A 14,248-nucleotide genomic window follows, 5' to 3' on the forward strand; every position below is an offset into this window, starting at 1 on the left:
GTCTCTCTTCCCTCGGATCAAATTTCAGGCCAAAATAAAGAGTTTCAACACTTTTGTCAGAGAAGTGAAAGACTCATCTCTCTGTGGGTCAGCGTGGACAGACGCCAGCAATACTGTGCTTCTGACCTACTTATGTGAACCGGCAACAGACTTCCACAGTCCAAACAACACAAAGGAGCTACCTATAAAACAAACATGGCAGCAGGCTTTGTGCCTCATGTGATTGTGGATGGGGGCGGGGCTTAGGTTAGGGTTACTCAGTTAGTCTGAAATTTCAAATGAATATAAACAAAGTTATAATAAATTATAGAGCTTTACTTGACTACATGTATGTATGTTATTGCAGCTACGATCTGCAAACGTTTCCAACAACGTTTAGTTTGTGCACATCACCTGAGCCTGTGGGCCTCCACAGAGGAGCGACATCATCTGTAGCAACTGATTCTGGATCAGCTGGAGAGACATGCCTGTTAGCACTAACATGCTGCTTTCAGTGCCTTTAACGGGACAGGAAATCATAACGTCGATTTTGGGAGTTCACAGTATTTTTTGTTTGATCAGTCATTCGGCTGCTACTCGTTTTTGTGTATGTTGTGAGACACGAGACAAGAATGAGCGATACATGTTTCAAAAAGACATTCAGAGCAAAAAGTGAGTGTGTGTGTGTGTGTGTGTGTGTGTGTGTGTGTGTGTGTGTGTGTGTGTGTGTGTGTGTGTGTGTATATAAGGAGAGCTTTACATTATTTTATTTGTGCCTCGTATGTTTGGACATGTTTTGATAGATGTTCTGTACATTTTTCACTTTCTTAGTAACGTATGCGGGAAGCTCAAGGCTTTTGCACATGATCTAAAATAACATCAAGTGTCCTGCAGCCTGCAGCACCTTTTCCTGTTGAAAGCATGTCCAGTACTGCAACATATGGCAGAAAGTTAATTGAATGCGGTGCACAGCCTTCTTCCTTGGTGTCATTCATATATCTGGATGACTGCATTTATTTTTGCCATGGTGGGATCCAGTTTCACTGGGAGAAAAAAGTTTACCAGCATGATTCGTATGATTCATCACAGTTCCTCCCAAAAGCTGTGTGCAAAAAAATTAACATGCAATTACCGTGTCAGACAGTAGGAAGAAATAGCTTCAGCTTACCGAGAGCTCTGTGACAGGTACATTGTGGGAGAAGTGATTCTTGCACAGGGGGTAAGTGAATTGTCATTACCTGTCTGTTTCTTATGACACTTGGCTGGGTGCCATCTGATTTGTTACTGGAGTTTTGAATTGGCCTGCTGCCCTCGCTGCGGCAGGCAGCCGAACCAACCAGATTAGCAGGGGGCAGACATTAGCCTCTCCTTACAGGTCAAGAGCTCAGCCACTCAGAGGTTACACATCAGTCAAGCAGGGTGTGAGATTTGTGAAGTTGGGGAGCAGAGATGTGCCTCTTTGTGCTTATGCAAACATCACAAAATGATGGGGGAGGGACGGGGGAGGGGGGTATAAGAAATGCTGGATGGCTGCTCTGCTTGGAGTGGCTGATTCATGGTGAAAACCACAGTGAGAAGGATCAATACAGTCTATGCTGTCTCCATTAGCTTGATTAAAAAGAGGATGGATGAGAGCTACAAGCTAAACATCTTTATTCCACAAATTATAGAGGGATAAACATCTGGTCTGTAAACAGATGCAGAAAAGAGAACGTCACACTCAGGGTCAGCTGATGGCTTTGTGCTTTACTGACGGGGGAAGATTTCACTCATTAATATTCCACAGAGTGATCGCAGGGCAGGGTTCAGCTCATAGGACAGTAAATCTGGAAGCAATTCATCGCTGCATCTCTTATATTTCCTTTAACTAACCTGCGTGTTATTTTGTCTAAATCTGTTTTGCATCTTTGTATGAAATTCCAGAATGACGTTGTTGTTGTTGTGTTAGGTGAATACAATGAAATGGTACATAATCAAATGTGAGAGGGTTCAGCTTCCAGCCTGGGCATGTGTAAGTAGTAAGGCTCCCCAGACTAGGCCACCAATGCTACCCACGCCGGTCCGCCATATGTGAGATAGAAAACTGAAGCTATATCGGATGGACGTCACCCGGATATAAAAAACGCCCACATGTTGAGGAACCAGGACACACTGATTCAATTTAATTTATATAGCACCATGTCACAAAAACAGCTGCCTAAAGCCGTTTTCTATTGTAAGGTAAAGACTACAATAATAAGTTAAACCGTACCTTAAAAACCATCTCCAGACCCAGCAGTGATGATCCACCTGGTAAAGTAAATCCGTTGGCCTTCAGACAACAACTCTGACAGCTAAAGATCCAAATGGCACACGCAAAATAACCCAAAACCACAGACGCCAGTGTGTCAGTAACTAAATCACACACAGTACACGTGAATTTAATGTAAAGCAGTTATCCTTGTTCTAATTATTGTACTATTGTAGTGTCTACCTTACAGTATAAAGCACTTTGAGGAGGCTGTTGTTGTGATTTTATAAATAAAACTGAAATGAATTAAAAGATACAAAACCTGCAGTGTCCACGTCAGTAATCTGCGTCTCCTGTTCTGCCTTGCATGCATCACGCAGCATACGCTCTTATGCACTTTGGCTGAGTTAGAAATGATTCATTGAAGTCACTTCCTCCGAGTTCCTTTCCTCAAAGACTGATAATGATTCTTTGCCTCTCTTATCATTTAAAAGAGATCAAAGAGCAAAATTAGTCCCATTTTTCCCTTACAGTGACATAAGTGTTGACCTGGGAATATCCATGCCAGGCACACCAGAAATCATCAGGGAAGTAATGTTCAATTATACACACCATTTATTGTATTCCACTGGGCAAAATTAGAGTGGGAGGTTAAAGCAAGACAGAGGGTATCCCCATCATTTTGGTATCACTGCCCTAAAAGCCACTGACCTTTTATATTAGCACGAAGAAACACATTTGGTGTCATAACTCATGTCTTTGTGACATATTTCAGGCTCTATTAGCATTTTTGGCCTCTAATAGCTCCGTCCGAAGATTGTCACTTTTCCATAATATGAATACACATGTCTCTAAAAGTGAAGCAAAAGCTTTTCTGAATTAACATTATCGATTGCAGTGGAATTAAGTGCCTGTGTAATGGTTAATGGAAGGTTAATGTTAAAGTCTTAAGATAAGGTGTGGGGCTTAAAACACATGTATTGATTCTACAGCTCAGTGCGTGATTTCAGACATGCTTAGATATATATGCTTCTCTGCACACTTTCACTATCTTTGTCCTCCTAAAAGCCTGTTTGTCTATTTGCCAGCAGTTTGTAGTTTAACCTTAATGTTATGGTAAATGGTAGAAATTATGCTACATTATTGTTTATTCAAACGGGTTAGATCATTTTAATTATGGTCCTTAAAGCTAGTTTGAGCAGGTGTGACTGGACCCCCAGGCCTTCAGCACTGACCACTTACTATGGCTCCTCTTGTTGTTGGTGGGCCTGACAGATCCATGTGATTCCAGTGCGAGTGGCTCCAGCAGATCCCAGGAGCAACATCGGAGATCTCTGTCCAGAAGAGCGCGGTCCTGGGAACAGCTAAGATACTGCAGGACCCTCAGGACCCTCCCAGGCCTCTGGTAGAGGACCCGAGCTTGGAGGCTAGACCGCCCGCAGGGGCGAGTGGGGAATTTTTATTTTGTTATATCAGACAGACATCAAATATTCCAATGTGATGAAAAAGATGAATGAATTATTTAACTTTATACACAAATCATAAGGACACATTTTATATTCATTTTGAAATAGAACCATCTGTATCTGTGAAACTGCTTTAACGTTGTTTTTCTTTCAAAACTTTGAATTTTCCAGGATGCAAGCAGGCGGCTTGGTGCTACTTGCTGCAGGAGAGGCTGGATCTATGGCTGGCCAGGGTCAGTCAATGATCAGTGTGGCACAGCACCATGGTATTCCTGCTTATTGCACAGACACTGTCGCAGGTGTTTCCCGGTAATATTTTGTGTGTTTTAATAAGTTATAAACATGGTTATTCATATGTTAATAAATAGAAACAGGCAATTTTGCAGCTCTGTTTCCTGCTTATTATCTAGAAATGACCACAGGGAATTAAGTGGTAATAACTTGGAAATTACCATTAATTAATTCTTGTTTCTGTCTTGTTATTATTACCACTTTATTACTGAGCTGTATTTCCACATTATTACACCCAGTTGTTGGGTCCTTATAATCCAGTTACATAGGTTTCAGTGTAATATTACTGCACTGGAACCACTGTCGCTATCACTATATTACTTAAGTGGTTATTACTTTGCTAAATAAGAATAAGATTATTACGCTTGTGTTTCTGCCTTGTTACCCTTTGTTAGCACTTTATTACCGAGCTGTAATACAAATGCTACAAAAATTAAAATATTTCACAGGCATTAGTTTCCATCAAAATTAGAAAAGATAAGACAAACTTTAGTATAAGTTAATAGATGGATTTGGGTTACTGCATTTGAAACCTTAGTTACAACTCAATATGGTAATAGTTGGAAACAAGAAGGTACTAATACAGAAATAGGAAGTTATTACCCAAGAAATAACTCAGTAATAGCTTTGATGAACATCTTTTAGCTCCTAATACTGAAAGTTATATAATAAGGCATTAAGAGGCCAGACACTGTGGGTAATCATGTGGAAACAGGAACAGTATAATAATAAATTGTATTTGTAACATTTTCAAAATTAGCTAGGAATAAAATTACAACAGCCTTTTAGTTTATGCACTGACTGTATAGTGATAGTAACCCCATAATAATAAGGTAATATTAGCTAATGCCTTGGATATTACCATATCATAATGGTGAAATGTTACTAATGCAGATATTTTACTAGGTAATTTCCTTTCTTTGAAGGTAACAGTGTAAATATTGAGTTTATTATTGCGCCTTAATACCTGGAAATGCTTGGAGTAGTTTTGATGCAACTATTTATTAATAATCAACTATTAAAGAAAATGTCAAGTAATAAAGACATGTGGTCTCAGCCATACAGCATATGGCCCCCTGCTCATCCCAGTGAGCTAAACCAGCACCAGCAAAGTTTAACCTAAAACCTCCGACACGTTTCAGTACACCGGGACTAAGACTCTGTGAACACACTAAACCCTTTCTAGTGTTTTTCAGCCAGTACAGGCCAGGACAGCAGCAAATGTCTACCTCAGGGTGAGTGGGATATTCCCCCAGTGTAGCTTCAACAGTGTAAGTCTCGGCTTTTCTGACTCCTGCAGTGCCCGTCAACATCTTCTGCTCTGGTTGTGATGTATGGTAGGCTTTCATTTTTATCCTGCTATCTCCTTTTTGACTGGGGTTTATCTTTGTAAATCTACCTCCTGTACAGTAGATGGCACAGAGCATGTGTGTGGTTGCCGTGGCTTTAGTGAAGTGGCCACAGCAATGCTAACCAAAAATGTTGATTTTCAAATCCACGTCTTCCAGGCTTTTCCTTCGAAAATCCCTTTCTTTAGTCTCAAATTTGAGAGAATGATTGTTGGTGGTACAGGTGACATACATCTAATGAAATTATTTATTCATTTGAAACATGAAATAATATCTGAGGCACAAAATGCATTTGAAGTGAAACTCTTACTTTGGGGGAGAATTGATTGAGAGAAAATGAGATAATGTTTCCCTGATTCAGCGAACTCTCCGTGAAGAAAGGACTCTTTCAAGAAGCGCAACATGATTATTGTGCTACGAGGAATAGAACATTTTAAGGTTATACATCTTGTTGGTTGCACATGTGTTTTTCAAAAACTGGGGGGGGGGTGGAAGATTCAGTGATGATATCAAAAGAGCACCCACTGTTGAGAACATCTATTCTGAACTCAGAGCTAAAGCAGACAAAAAGCAGTGGCATCAATTCAGCAAGATTAAAAGAAAGCCTACTGTACTATTGAGTGCATCAATTCTAGAGTACAAAAGAGGGAGGTAAGTGCTGAGATGAGGAGAGGGCTGGCTCCAGTCTCTACATAACCTCTTGCCCCAACACAAAGCAGTGGTTTGAACCTCTCAGAGCAGCCGCATTCATACGGATAGGCCTGTCTACATGCTAAATCCAGGAAGCTACAGTTTGAAGCACTAAACCCCCGATGTCACATGCAAATCAAATTTCTGTTTAATCCAACAGACATAAACTGCCAAATACTGCAATGACTGGCCTGTACGAAGAGTGACACCAGCACCGATCAAAATGAGCAAGCGGGAAAGAAAAACACTTTCCCTATATTCTGCATAACACACATGTAGCTTTACGTCCTTTTAAATGAAGATGTTCTAATTAAAGCGATTGTGTCTCAGGGCGCCGGCCCAGCCGGAGCGATGTTGTAGCGACCACAGCGGAGAATGACGTGCTCTTCATTCAAAGACGCCCTCACAAGCAGCTGTAGAGGGGAGATAAATTGCGCGTGGTATTGCGTGTCACATTTTATCCCCATGTTTTCCCAGCCAATTAATTAACTCCATTTTTCTCCCGAACATTGGAGAAATAGGAAAGGCAGGGCAGCAAGGAAATGTTCGTTCAATGTCATCCCAAGAGCACTAACCCATCGCCTGATTGAAAGATAGCTGCAAAGATTTGCATCCTCCATGCTAAAGTTTTTTCTTTGACTACATATCCAGGGATGTGCGTACAGAAAGTAAAGACGCATTATGATGGAGACACTGCTGTGAACATGCAGAGCGTGCCTGGTTAAGGAGAAAACACATTTTGATCCATGTCCGTCTGAATGCCTTATTCCCTCTATTGTTTCATTTTTTGCTTGGTTTGTTAAAATTGTTTTAAAAGTAATAAATGTTTTCACAACAATATTTAAATCACATCTTTTCAATTTTCTCCTCCAAACAAAAACCTAAATGTTAACATTTATAAATACAACTTTAAGCAGGAGAAAAACTCTGAAAATTAAAATGATGAAATCTGAGATGGTGGGAGAATTCATTTTGTTCAGTCTGATTTTATTTACATAGGACCAAATCACAACAGCAGTCGCCTCAGCACACTTTAAGGTAAAGACCCCACGATCACAGAGACAATCCAAAAATCAGAGCATTCGGTGACAGTGGGAGGAAAAACTCCTTTTAACAGGGATCCATGAGAACCAGGCTCAGGGGCGGAGAAACAAAAGCACCTTTTATCAAGAAAAAACACATATGTGTGCATTCATAAATTATTGATAAATGAATGTTTCTGTGTTTAAATGATACTTCAAGAGTGGACACAAATATCAGTGTTGATATATGAAGTGTTATCATGCAAAGGTCTGAGCTCATTTCAGTAGCAAACAGCAATTCAACACCCAGTTCTTGTTCTGAAAGTCTTAAAGATGTAATGCAGTCAGATATATATCCATCGCCTTCTGCTTATCTGTATCAGGGTCACAGGCTGGGGTGAGAGGCAGGGTACACCTGGAAGCCAGCGTACCTGGAGCATGCAAATACAGGAGAACATGCAAACTGCACACAGGAAGGCCTCGGCCGGATGGTGCAGCAGCTTCTGTGTAAACAGTAAGTTTAGAGTTGGACACACAGCTTTTATGAGCAGCCACATTAGATCCATGCAGTGTTACATGGATCTAATGTGCTTTAATCAATATGTGATTAGAAAAAGAAACACTTTTTTAAAAGTACAGTGCAGAATTTTCCATAATCTAAACAAAAACAACCTTTACCAAAGAATATTATAACAGGCAACGTGACAGGAAACTTTAAAGATTCCCATTATTCCATGTTTTTAATGAGACAAATAATCAAACTTTGTCAAACTGAAATAACATAAAGATTGAGAAGGAACACAGAGGAGTGGAACAGCAAGAATAAGAGCCAGCCCGAGTGATGGCAAAGGAACATCCGAGATAAAAACATTAAAAAAACACTTATTTTCTGGGAACATGAGAACTCGCTGCTACAATCATGACGTGTTCTCTGCTAACTACAAATCACAAACCCTCATTCATCTATTGCTTTGGTTACTGTCTTCTGGACAATATGGTCAATCCCTCTCAGTTACGTGCCGTCCCACGAATTTAGTGCCATTGTGGGGAGTGAAGCAGCACCAATCAAACCCCAGTAACCAGCAATCAGCCTGGGACCCTTCAGCCAAGGGCATCCCATGTGCCTCTGGAAACCAAAAGAAAGAAGAAAGAAATGAAGCAAAATGGAAAAAGGCCGCATGTCCAGTTAAATCAGGATCCTGAAGACACTCAATAGCAGCCCCAGCTCGTGGCAGACTGTGCAGCATGTTAAAATGGCAGTGGGAATCAGCCATCACAGATACCCTCCAGTGTCACTCGGACCTCAATGCCCAATCAATTCCATCTTTTCCTTTAATGCCAGTGCGGTTAAAATGCTCTTCCCATTGGTGTACGTGTGTGTAAATCTATCTATATCTATATCTATAGATAGATAGATAGATAGATAGATAGATAGATAGATAGATAGATAGATAGATAGATAGATAGATAGATAGACTAATTGCCCAGCAGACACACTTACAGAACATATGAACAGCTAAACCATTGGTTGCTGCTGGGATGTAATTGCACCTAATAAACGGTGTGAAGTGCCCAAGTTCAACTCTTGGTCACCACTATTCTAATGTTTCAACCCCAAAGATCCAAGTCAGTAAAAATGTGTCTCTGCTCTTCTTTTTGTTTGCTTCTCAGTGTTGCACAGATTAGTACAAAATTATCCTTTTAATTATTTAATATTATGCAAAGTAAACGACACATATATATTGAAAGGTCTTTAATGACTTATATTAGGTATTATTTTTATTATTAGGTTACTGTTTACATAATGACTTAAATGAGGCAATAGTTATGTTCCACAGATGCACTGATAGAAAGCTCTTATGAAAAATGAGCACGATGACTGAAGTTGTACACAGTGCTACAAATGCAGCTGAAATGTTGGAGCCTCACTGCACACTGGTTTGATGTGATGGTGTGCAGCACAGGTGCACCACCTTGTAGTAAGTAAGCTGTAAGGTGCAGGATGTATACATGATGGGAACCAGGAGTTTCTAGGAAATAAACATGTAAAACTGCCAGGTGAGTGTATTCATGGCACTGTTTGTGCAGTGATTCACGCACACACACACACACACATGTAGTTAAATGACTTTATCTGTGCTTATTAAATCCTTTAAGACGGGCTCATTTACATCCTAACCCTGAATCATTACTGTCACTACTCCGTCTCTGGTGGCTCCTTCCTGTGGAAAGCAAAGCGCCTGATTTTTTGTCACCTAAACATGTACAGCTGTGTGTTTTTCTGGGTGCTGCAGTGATTACAAGCCTACCTTTAAGAGTAGACTCTAAGGAATAAGCTAAAATTAGCTGAAGTGCTTTTAATTCTCCAATTACCATGCTCCCACTTGAATGAGATGACATAATTGCAGTCTCCTCATGACATTCATCACTTAGAAGCAAGACTGAAGATGTCATGTTTGTCACATAATTATCTATTTCAGCATTACTGTCTGGGATAATTAATAATTGCCCTTCATGTCTCACTGTATACACTGGAATCTACTGCAGACGTGTAAAGCGTCGCACTTTTACCCGACTCGTGTCTCCTGTTTTTGTGGGAACTTACTCGGTCCTGCACTTTCCTGCTTTTCACAGGTCTGTCTGTGTGATGCTGCCAATTTTCTCCCAATTGCAGCCGTGGCTGCAGAGATTTGGTCACAGACACACACACACACACACACACACACACACACACACACTCTCTCTCTCCTTTGGCTACGAGTGACATGGGGCAAATACAACCGTGGCGTGTTACCTCACCTGGTGATTTACTGCTTTACCGTCAGCTTTCCTGGAAACTTCTCCAAATGTTCACATTTTTTCTCAGTATAAGCAGCAAATGATATTTTATGTCCATCCCCATTTTTAGCCTGAGCTATAGAAACATATTTGTCATACATTCAAACAGAATATAACACAGTAGTTGTTGTTTGTTTGTTTATAGTCACACGTCCGTTTTGTCCTGGGTCAAAGCAGCAAAGAGAGTGAAATAATCCTCTGAGGCTGAACTAATGTGTGACATCGATACGAAGGAGTGTTTCATATAAAGACAATGAGACTAAACCTACAGAAGAACTTCACTCAGGTGTTCATTAGAAACTGTTTGTATTCGTGGCTAATAGGTGTTTAAAAATACAGAGTTTGTTTGCATCAAAACAATCAATCGTTTTAATATTTACTAACATTTTCTTTAAAATCATTCAGCCTTTGCTGTTCAGCGTGGCAGCGAGCTGACAGCACCCTGTGAGGTCGTGACCTCTGTATTACAGAAAGAATGTCCTGTTCTCTTTTCTTCTGTTCCTCTCAGTCCACTGAGGAGTCCAGCTGATCTGAAAGCTTTCCACAGAGCCATCAGGACATCCTGATAAGAAACAATAACAACGACGGTAGCAGAGATTAGTTCATGGGTCTAACCAGGTTTGCTCACATGAGAGTATCTGCTTATATAGACATCCTTTAAAGAAACGGCAACCATGTGTTTTGTGTTTGTGATGCTGTAGATGTGTGAAGTCAGCTTTATCGTCAAAGACCATATCTACAGTCATACACAGGAATGTGAAATTGCAATGCTCCCACAAAATACCACAAAGATGTGATTTTGGTGTTGGCCAGGCCTCCCTCCCAGAGCAGAGCTGATCTCTGTGCAGCTTCCTGGTTAAACTAAGGTAATGATAATAATTTTACAGGTGACGCAGGCCTTTTTTAGAGTCTAACCAACTCTTTCATCTTCTAAACAGAGGTCGTTGTTTGTCTTTGTTGACTCTGTTTTCAGTGCCTTTGTTGATGTTTTCATATTAACAGAACTTTGGTAGAAATACTGTAAAAAAATATCAGGAGGATTTTTTTACACCAAACATTTTTCAGCTCCCGTGGTTTGTGTGTTTATTTATTTGAATGATTTATTATTCATATGTGTTATTTTGTGCGCTACAGCTAATGTGTTAAAAAGAACATAATGGATATATAGTGGTTTAATGGTGACTGAGTCCTGGGGTTTGCTTTTGTTTGTAATGCAACTACTTATTAGCATTTCCCATATTACACAGTGTTTGGAGAAAAGCTCCTGCCAAACTTATTATGTTCCTCACCAGCATTAGTATTATAATAATTCCCTGATGAGGCAATATTGAAGCTTTTAATAGTCAGTGTTTACACCACATTTGTTGCCAATAGACAAAAAGTAGAAACTGCTGATAATCATTGGTTCTGGCAACAGAAAATGCTTTTATGTAAATGTCTGTCCCTAAAATGTGACCTGGAAACAAAGGCAACTTAGTGGTGAGTGTGCAGCTAAATGCATTAGTGGATCAATTAAACACTAGTCTTCCTCTGCTCCAGTTGCCATAGCAACTGACCTACAAATGCAGTGAAAATGATGGAAATACGGGGAGTACACATCCAAAACCCTGATACTTCCTTTCAATCTGTCTTCTGTACCACAGAAAATATTTCTGCTGTGTTGTGTTATTTATACAATTATACCATAATCAGCTGAAATGACACGGAGCTGGATATCAATGTACACAGCTGATATCGCCCAATCATATTCATGTTTAATATGTTGTCTCATATCACGTTATTATAAGCGTAAGGACATTTATTTATTTGTTCGTGAAAATTCAGGCTTGTGAAAAATTTTTTTCCAGTTACATAAAATATATGATAATGAAAGTACAAAATCACATTCAAGTAAAAGGTAAAATGTGCTTTTTTATTATTATTAAAGTATATTAGAGCAAAAAGAATGACAGAGAAAGTAAGAAAGGCAAACAGAAATATGAAGATGGGACACAGTGTGTCTCAGCTGATTTACTGTTTATATAGTTAGAAACCAGATAAATCTCAGGAAAGAGCAAAGAATAAAGTAACAAATCTTTTCTTTTGTTCATTAGTGAAAACCACTTTAAGTTGTGGTTTTGCAAACCACTACATTCATGTTCTTAACTGAATGCAAACTGTAGGTACGCCGTACTACAGAAAGAATGATGAATAATAATGAATGACACTGTATTACCTCACAATGTAAAGCACCCTGAGGCAGTTGCTGTTGTTATTTGGCTCGATATAAATAAATTGAACTTACACTATGTTAAACATTCTGGGTGTATGCACATGATATACATGCTAGAGATGAGCCGTCTATTTATCTGGCACAGTTACAAGTTCAGGTGTATATACACACTCTGATCAGCTGTATCAAATGATACATTACCATCCACCAACACTACAGCTCTGTAGATGTCTTGGCATGTACGTTTGGCCCACATGGTGCCCTAGATGATAATAGAATTGGGTTATTTGAGAACACAGTATTTTGTATGTGCTATCTTACGAGGAGAGGTTTCCATTCAGCAGCAACTTTTAGAGGTAAACATAAAGCTAATGCAGTTCCTGAAGTGGCCACTAGAGGCTGGCACCAAAAGCAACCTTGAGCCAATCAATTCACACCTTGTGCTAAGCATGCGTACACCTGGTACCAACAAAAAGCAGCTGTTGTCATTCTTACTTTGCTCACAGAGCTCATAGCTTCCATTATGTTTCCCTTCAGGAGTTTTTCCTTCTGACTGTTCGGACGGTTTCAGTCATAAATTTATGTGGAATTTTATGCATCTGGCCCAGCGAGTTTAACTGTGACTATATCTGACAATACACCTCTGTGTGTGTGTGTGTGTGTGTGTGTGTGTGTGTGTGTGTGTGTGTGTGTGTGTGTGTGTGTGTTTCTGTGATGCATAGTCAGACAAAGCGACATAATAATGAGCAGAAAGTTGAACCAATCTTCATGTCTGTGCCGTGGCGAGACAATGGTTGTCATTTGACAGCAAAGAGAATTTGTATTGAATACGGAGAAATGTAAGGCAATTAGGTCAGGGGAAAATGCAATTGATGGTCACATGAGCTAGCAATGCATATGCCATCAGCACATTTGTAACTCTTGAGCTGTGAATAACTCATGTCAGGGTTGAATCCTGAGAGAATAATCATACATTTGAGAGGCGAATGAGGGAGAGTCTCTGGCAGCTGCACTGAAGATGCAAAGAGACGGGATTTGAAATAAAAACACGCACATCTGTTAAATATATTCATCTATAACCTGGTGTGTGTTCAAAGCGTTCTCTCATTGGTCGTACAGCAGGCTGAGAAATGAATGATGATGTCATCTGCCTATAAGGTAAAGTGTGCACAGGAACGTGACACTGGACCAGTGTACGCGTTTCAGGAACATTTAAATGTCTGACATTAATGATTAAGAGAGAGATCTATCCAACCTGTAACATGTTTCTCTCGTCTTTTTCCACATAGCTGAATATTTACTGTGGGCTTTGTGATCGGTGGGGGAACCATCTCTTCTGACAAAGGGAGCTTAGGGCTGGTTTTAGTGTTTCTGGTGAGACTACAGGAGAGACTTCAGTCGGGTTCACATGTGCAGTGATCTTAGCACTGTGTGCCACGCAGCAGCAGTGAAACCCAAATGCTCTAACACTAATGAAGGACGCGAGTGGGCTGAACACTAATTCTGAACACCGCTGCGGCTGCTCGGTTCGGTTACCCTACTTAAACGAGTCAAAGGACCAAAGTATGCTAATTGTCATGATAAGTTGGCTGCAATTTTGTCTCTGAGGATGAGATAATTTTCTCCAACACGCTGCCCTTCAGATAATTCTGTGGATGGAGTATCTCATCTCAGCTGAAGTACGGGGGTCATTAAGTGTTGTTGTGGGGACAGACCAAACCCCCACTCCACCCCCCATTACACACCACCACTTCTCCCATACAGGTAGTCTTCCATTGCAGTGCTTTTGCCTCTCGAGCTACTTGGGTGTGGTGTTGTAGAGCACTATGCAATTTATTGCAATTTTTTGATATATTCGGATTTTCACAAGAGTGATCCACACGGGAGCTTATGTAAGAACATGACAAAATGGGTCTTAACTTTTCCATTAAGGCAAGAATTTTCAAGACACTACCATTGCCAAACCAATCCATTGTATTACCACTAATAAGGCCTGTATAACAAAGGCAAACAACAAAGACATGTTGGTGCCATGAGTGCCATCAATTCATAAAGAGAATCTATTTTTCCTTGGGCAAGGGAGTATTTATTGCACCTCCAGCTTGGGGAGTGGAGTGCTAGAGGCCCAAATGGATTTTCAACTATGGACCCTAAACCTTTCAACCCACATC

The 14,248-nt window shown here is 40.2% G+C and overlaps 1 long non-coding RNA gene across 1 annotated transcript in view; it reads right to left on the reverse strand.

Annotated features, from left to right (window-relative positions):
* Window positions 1–6,997: 6,997 nt before the first annotated feature.
* LOC146656522 (uncharacterized) overlaps window positions 6,998–14,248 on the reverse strand; it is a 34,912-nt gene continuing 27,661 nt past the window's right edge. Inside the window, exons 2-3 of the long non-coding RNA XR_014914165.1 lie at window positions 10,250–10,427; window positions 6,998–8,153 (exon numbers count right to left, since the gene is read on the reverse strand). This is a non-coding gene — a long non-coding RNA (uncharacterized LOC146656522). The remainder of the gene's footprint in view (window positions 8,154–10,249; window positions 10,428–14,248) is intronic.

Source organism: Rhamphochromis longiceps, linkage group LG12, assembly GCF_057381845.1.
Source record: "Rhamphochromis longiceps isolate RC_006_pf linkage group LG12, R_longiceps_female_GT1.1, whole genome shotgun sequence".
In the NCBI taxonomy this organism is placed as follows: Eukaryota; Metazoa; Chordata; class Actinopteri; order Cichliformes; family Cichlidae; genus Rhamphochromis; species Rhamphochromis longiceps.